The 7,513-nt window shown below is 46.5% G+C and overlaps 1 protein-coding gene across 1 annotated transcript in view; it reads right to left on the bottom strand.

Annotated features, from left to right (window-relative positions):
- The window catches only part of LOC111149669 (beta-1,3-N-acetylgalactosaminyltransferase 1 (globoside blood group)), a 24,446-nt gene extending 17,926 nt beyond the window's left edge, over positions 1 to 6,520 (bottom strand). Inside the window, exons 1-2 of the mRNA XM_022506881.1 lie at positions 6,496 to 6,520; positions 4,965 to 5,056 (exon numbers count right to left, since the gene is read on the bottom strand). The gene's annotated coding sequence lies outside the window, so the exon portion shown is untranslated. The remainder of the gene's footprint in view (positions 1 to 4,964; positions 5,057 to 6,495) is intronic.
- Positions 6,521 to 7,513: the final 993 nt, after the last annotated feature.

Here is a 7,513-nt window from a genome sequence, read left to right as displayed (position 1 = left end):
CTAGCTCCCAATGTCTCTTATAGGTCACCATATGGTCTACAGCACATATAGACATGTCTCTTATAGGTCACCATATGGTCTACAGCACATGTAGACATGTCTCTTATAGGTCACCATATGGTCTACAGCACATGTAGACATGCAAATAAATACTAGTTTATCCACATTCTCTCTCCAAATCAGTAAGCTTTCTTTTTTTTTTCCCACTGTAGGTTCCCCACCCAACGTAGGGTTTGAACTTGTGACCCTCAGATCAAGAGTCATGTGCTTTACCTACCAACTGAGCCAGCCAGGCACCCCAATAAGCTTCTTTTTAGGGGCGCCTGGGTGGCTCAGTCATTAAGCGTCTGCCTTCGGCTCAGGTCCTGATCCCAGGGTCCAGGGATCAAGCCCCACATAGGGCTCCCTGCTCGGCAGGAAGCCTGCTTCTCCCTCTCCCACTCCCTCTGCTTCCGTTCCCTCTCTTGCTGTGTCTCTCTCTGTCAAACAAATAAATAAAATCTTTAAAAAAAAGCTTCCTTTTAGAATCCAAAGATGATGTTTCTTCTAGCATCTTAAAGTTCCTAACGTTTTGCTACCCTGAACATATAAGCTCATAGGAACTACTAACAGAGGTTCACGTGCCAACTGCGGACTTTTTCGGTTCCTCTTCCACACAAGCTCCCCTCTCCCATGATCTTCCTCCTGCCCCGTGATCCTCCCATAACTGGGAATGATTTGAACTCTCAAAAGCCCTATAATAGGTATTTCTGGCAACTGGCGGAGAACTACAAAATACATTAACCTTTTCAAACTGAGGCGTGAAATATTCAAGTGGCATCAATCTATTTTAAGGACTGGGCATATTTGATAAAGCTTCTGAAAAGGCTGGCTCCTTCTCCTGCTTCAGATCCCAGCAAAATGTCACTTAGGAGACTCCTTCCCTGACCACTTATCCCAAGTTAATCCCCACCCATACTTTCTATCACACCCCTCATTCCTCCCTCTGACTTTGAAGCACAGCTGGACATATAATAGAGAATCAAATTTTATTGACTGAATGGATGAACTGCAACCGCTATACTTGCCGAATTTAATAACACTTAAAAACGAAATATGCTGGGGCACCTGGGTGGCTCAGTGGGTTAAAGCCTCTGCCTTCGGCTCAGGTCATGATCTCAGGGTCCTGGGATCGAGCCCCGCATCGGACTCTCTGCTCAGCGGGGAGCATGCTTCCCCCGCCCTTCTCTCTCTGCCTGCCTCTCTGCCTACTTGTGATCTCTATCTGTCAAATAAATAAATAAAATCTTAAAAAAAAAAAAACAAAAACAAAATATGCTTTACTCTGTCAGGACAAACAAAGTTAATGTTAAAAAAAAAAAACAAAAAACGGGGTGCCTGGGTGGCTCAGTGGGTTGAGCCTCTACCTTTGGCTCAGGTCATGATCTCAGGGTCCTGGGATCGAGCCCCACATCAGGTTCTCTGTTCAGCGGGGGGCCTGCTTCTCCCTCTCCCACTCTTCCTGTTTGTATTCCCTCTCTTGCTGTGTCTCTGTCAAATAAATTAATAAAATCTTAAAAAAAAAAAAAAACCAACTTGCTTTCTACTTTATCCAATTTCTTCACATTCCCCTCTCTCCATAAGTTTAGCAAAAGCCCCCGCTTGGTCCTGGCACTGTAGTAAGTACTTCCCATACTTTCCCATACTTCCACTATTTGTTGATTAAAACAATCTAGGAGGTAGGCACTACGACCACAGCATCTTTGTTCCAGTTGAGGGGACTGAGACGTGGAGACCTGATCAAGAGTCAGGCTCTCACAACCAGCAAGCGAGGCTGGGAATCCCGCAGTCCTCATCCTGAGTGGGGTCCCCAACCATGGCACCACTAGGCATCTTTCCTAATTTGTGTTAATCTCACTGGCCTGGCATCTTCATGCTTTCTTCCACATAGTGTAGCACTTCTGATCTTCCTCAGGGATGAAGAGCTTCAAAGCTAACCCAGAAATTTAAAAGGGGGGGGTGGGGGGAGGAGGGGAATCCTTTGCGCAAACGCTCTTCAATTTCCAAGCAGATCATGCTCTTTCGAATTCTCATCCAGACAATATCCAACGAGTGTTCCTTTCAAGTACACGTTTCAGAAAAGGAGGAACTGCTGAGAAGAATAATGTTAATGAGTTTATATCCCAAATAACCCTGAATAAATTACTGACCTTCAGTAAACATTAGCAAACACTCAGACACAAAAGCAGTGACCTGTCAGGAGCCTGCAGAGATTCAGAGTACTTGTCTGACTGACTCATCTCCATATTCAAAAGGTTCCTCCACCTGAAGATCAAGGGAGCCTTAGATCATTCACAAGAATCAAGTTTCTCTGAAGAGGACAGGGCACTGAATGGTCTTTCTGAAGGAAGTGGACAAGTGAGCCCAACGATGGCACCTCGCTGGTTTCAAAACTGGTTGATCCCTCATGGCCAGTGTGTTGGTCATGTTGAACATACACTTCTTGGGCTCATGCTGGACTGTGAGAATATGGTACTGACCAAAACACCCAAATAGAGCAAAAGTGGATGTACCTCTGCACTCAGATGTGAGCAATCTGAAAGAGCCACATGACAGAACAGCCATGTGTTCAAGGGAAGAGGCAACAAGATGACCGGGTCTGGAGAGAAGCTAGGAAAACTGGAGCAGAGCAAAGATCATACAAGTCAGGCAGAACAGCAGGAAAGCTGACTTGAAAGCTGGGCTTCCTGTCTCTGTTTTGTTATAAACAGCTTTACTCATTGGAGGAAAAGGACAGCGGAAGCTGCTCTAGTTAATATTTCTTCTCACTGTTGCCCTAGGCTAGGAATATTATGTATCTTTGTCATCGAAACCTTGTCTGTCAGCTAAGTCACCAACTACCTTTCCCTCAGTTATCTAAGTGTATTTCATTCATTTCTTCATTTCTAACACAGGCTAGGCCTGTGTTAGCGGCTGGGACTGCAATGGGGAAAAAGATCCCTGCCTTGCCCTTGAGTTGTTGATACCATGCAGAGCATGGAGGAAGGCTGAGGACTCCTCAAGGTTCAGACTGAACATTATGGGTAAAGCCCACCTGGAGAAGATGGGAGGGAGACCTCCCAGCTCAACTGTCTCTAAATGCGTGCTCAGGGTCTGTGGCCGGGAGCCATCTTTGCACTTTCAGAACGTGCAGATGCTTGATAAAAACAAAAATTACAGAACCTATTATCAGTTTAGAGAAAAGAACTATTTAATTAAGAGAGAAGAGTTGGTAAGAGTTTTTTCTCTTAGGGGGTATCCCCATCCTTGAAAACAAAGTCTGTTACCAAAATAGGAGCCAAATACACTGCTTCTTTATGCTAACTTTAAAAAGCCTGTTTGAAACACACAGCTTGGGATTCAGCAGAATTCTGTGCTCTATCCCAGGAGTGGCAAAAAAATTTTTTTTTAAATAAAAGGGCAGATACCAAACAATTCCTTTACGGGCCATACAGTCTCTATCCCAGCCACTTGATTCTGCCTTTGTAGCAAAAATGGAGCCGTAGACAATATTAAACAAATAGGTGTGGCTGTGCTCCAAAAAACTTTATTCACTAAACAGGTTGCTGGTCTGCAAGTGTTGTTCTAGCCCCATGAAATGGCATATCTTAGAACATCAAGAAAAGCTCAATTTCCTGGGGTGCCTGGCTGGTTCAGTCAGTAGAGCATGTGACTCTTGATCTCAGAGTTGTGAGTTCAAGCCCTATACTGGGCATGGAGCTTAATTAAAAAAAAAAAAAAAAAAAAAAAAAAATTGGAAAGGAAAAGAAAAGAAAATCTCAATTTCCTAAGCTCTTTCTTCTCTGTGTTTCCTTATCACTGAAGAGCAGATCCTAGTAGTGGTAACATGTTCCCACATAAAATGGTTCCCGAAGGGCAGACAGGGATGATGAGTATTACCCTAGGCTATGGATGCTCTAAAGGGACAACAAAAGGCCTGGCTTCCTAATTCAGGGTCAGAAACACATAGAATGAAAAATTCATACTCTACCCTAGCTTTCTGGCTTTACTTCCTGATTTCTCAGAGTTGCAGGGGTTACAAGTCATCTTCCTGGCCAAATCTTCCATCCTGCAGTGTCTCAGGGCCTCACCCTGGGGATGTTCTGTGGCTTCAACTTCCCTCATCTAGACAAGCCTCCTACAAACTACTATTCTTCCTGCACATACCTTCACCTTCTCCTCACATATAATTCACAATGCACCAAGAGCTCTGGTACCAAAAGCAAATCAATATTAATAATAGGCAATTTTTTACTGAAATAAAACCATTGTTCACAGTCCCAAAAGAGATATTTGCAAAAGACATTCTGTCAAATGAACTGCAACTTTTGAATGCATCTGATGTGCAAAGCCATTTAAGAGCATGCTATTTGACCCACCACATTTGACCTTGTTCGGGAAGTTGTACAGTGTGGTTACCACATAGTAAGCACGGAGGAGCAATGGTAACTGTTAGAGCTGCAAGAAGAAAGTGTATTTGGCCTCGACGTTATATTGTTGTGAATGGGATAAAGGCGCTTAATGGGATTCTACCTGGATCACCCAATGGTGTAAAGAACAGAACTCCAGACTGGGCAGAGAGAGAAGGCAAATCATTTCAAGGGATAAGAACAGAGGAAACAGTATCCACTGGAGTATTTTCTTAGGAATAAAGAGAGTGGAGTTTAAGTTGAATATGGCCACCAAATTAAGTTCACATAGTTAACTTTTCCTGAGTTACCACATAATTTAATAATAACCCAATTTTTAGAAATACCTGTATCATCCAAGAGGGTTTAGTAAAGATTAACTCTTACAACTCCTCAAATCCTCCAAGGAAAAAAGATATACTAGAATATACAACAGAACTTGTAGCTGTGTAAATGATCCTTAAAATCTTGTAAAGGAGACTCACAGTCAGTTTTAACCAGTAGGATGATTTCTAAATTAAAATAAGATGAACTTACCTATAGAATTTCAGATGAGACTGAAGCACTAGAAGACGTTTTTCTGCTGTTTTCTATATTCCATGCTTAATTAAAAGATTTGCTGTGAACTACTGAGCAAAAGAACAGAAAAAGAATACATCTAAGTCATAACTCAACACCATCGAGCAATATGACATCTAAAATCAATGTTCTATATCTAGCAAGCTGCTACAGGAGCAAAGTATCATACATCAGCATTCTCTTCATTTTTGGAAAAGCTTTGGTCCTCTCTTCTTCCTTCTTGCTCTCAAATCACCTCATGCATCCACTCTGGAATTATAATTTGGCCACTGTTTTGGTAACAGGCTTTATTTTCATGGCTAGAATTACCCAATGACCATTCATTCGAATGAACCTTCTAGTCTAGAAGAAAAAAATGTTTTAGACTCTTATCTCTTAATAAACAGCTCCCTTCTTTAGACTGATACAAGTTCAGATGTGCTTTCATCAGGCATCAACACATTCTGAGAGCACAAAATCAGCTCCCTCCATCCCTCTAAGACACCTGGGGAAAGCTAAAACACAAACTTATTCTCAGCTGAAGACTGCAAACTCAAATCTTCCTTTCTTCTGACAACAGAAAAAAAGATACGGTTTGGTAATCTGTTCCTTGGTACCAGCTTTTCCTGACAAGGCAGCCCGTCCTAAACACTGGTACTATGTGCAAATTACAGAGGATAAAAAACCCATCTCTGCCTTGCAACTCTCCCTCCTAATCCAACAGGGAGGAGTGGAAGAGAAGGAAATACGGAATACAAGGCGTTGCTTACTACTGGCATCATTCCTCATTGCTTGGAAAAGTGAGGCTCCATTGCACCTTTCAGATTTCTTTTAAAATGCCTGTATGCGTTAAGATCGCCTCTGGATAGCCCTAGCTCCTTGGGGTTTCCTTTTTTCTCTGCCCAATCCGCCCATTCTCCTCCTTGGGTCCATATTCCTTACAACCCCTCCCGATGAAGACGAATCCTCCCACAATCCTACTCCCAGGCCCTTCCCCAACGCCTAGGGAATGCGTTCGCCTCGGGCCTGCTGGGAAATCCACAAAACTGAGACACCGTCCCCTTCCTCTCCCCCGCAGCCCCGGCCAACGCGCCCCGGGCTGCTCCCTGAGTTTGTCGCCGGAGCGGCCTAGGGCGACGGGGATCCGGGGGCTGCGCCCTAAGGCAGAGCCGGCAGGACAGTGTGTTCCTTGCAGCCGCGGCCAGGGCCCGCCACGCGTCCCTGCGCCCTCAATGTCGTCAGGGCCCCGCCGGGCTCCTTCTTCCCGGCTCACCGGGATCCGGCAGCTGTTTGTCGCAGAGGCCGGAGCCCCTGGGCGCGGCTGCTCCGGCGCCACCTCGGCGGCGCTCTGGGAAAGGGCCGGAGTGGGCGGCACCGCCCTGAACGCTCCCAGGCTTCGCCGCCTCCGCAGTGCCGTCCGGGAGAAGCGAGTCCCAGGACCAAGCCCGCCACCCAGCCTGGAGTCTCCAAGGCTTTCGGATCGCCCCCAGCGACCCCGCCTCACACTCACCTCCCGCGCACCGCACGAAGCCTGCACCGACACCCGCTGGCGGGCGGCCGACTCTGCCGCCCCGCGCGCACACGCAGCCTCCCGCAGCCGCACGCACGGCCGGGCGCGCGCAGACCACGCGCGGAGGCCCGGAGCCCCTTGCTCGCTCGCACGCAGGCGCGGGCCCCCCGGCGAGCGCTGCCCTGCTCCGCCCGCAGCCGTGCGCACTCTTCTGGGCGCGCCCTGTTGCTCCTCGCCATCACCTTGCGTTCCGAGGACGGTAGGCGTTTTCCATTTGCAGCGGGCCGAGGTTGGGCAACTTAGTGACGGACCTCCGGCAAGGATTTTGCCTTGTTTACTAGCGGCGTAAGTGCTCGGCCTCGAGGCAGTTCTGGAGGGATTTACTTGTTAGAGTGTGCAAGAGCTGCTAAGGACAGAAGAAACTTCGGGAAGTTCCTTATCTCAGAAGAAATGTGCGTTCTTCTTAGAATCGATGGAGAGTGAAGGAGGGGGTGGAAACGTCAGGTTACAGTGGTTTGGTGTAAGAACAGGGGTCCCAGGAAGTTGCTTGCTTTCGGGAATTCATCTCGAACCTCTTCTTTGGTCTGGAGAATTCAGAGAGTCTGTCCTACTCACAGTCGTCACTAACTGGAAGAAGCGGTGAGGCTTTTAGGCGTGCGAGCTGGGTGTTGCTGTATGGGTTCTTCTGGTCGTGCAGGTCTTTGGGTGGAGGTGGTTGAATTAATCCAGAAATAATGTTAACTCTTCTCTCTGCAGCGCTGGCATAGTGCCATATGAAAACAGTTCCCATTGAGGCCGCTTGGCTTTGGGACTGTCAACAGCTTGGTTCCAGCATCACCACGTGGAAAGTTGAAAGAATAGTTCAGGGAGCACCCAAGTACTTAACTCCAGGGTTGAATAAGTGTTAACATTTGCCATAATTGCTTTTCATGTCTCCTAAATATTTCAGCCTGCGTTTCCTAAGAATAAAGACAGACATCCTTCTGTGCAACCACATAAGAAAATCCCATCTAAAGGG

This window comes from Enhydra lutris, unplaced genomic scaffold (genome assembly GCF_002288905.1).
Source record: "Enhydra lutris kenyoni isolate GAN:26980312 unplaced genomic scaffold, ASM228890v2 scaffoldscaffold2, whole genome shotgun sequence".
In the NCBI taxonomy this organism is placed as follows: Eukaryota; Metazoa; Chordata; class Mammalia; order Carnivora; family Mustelidae; genus Enhydra; species Enhydra lutris.
Note: the sequence above shows the minus strand (reverse complement) of the source record. Positions and strands in the feature narration are given on the sequence as shown.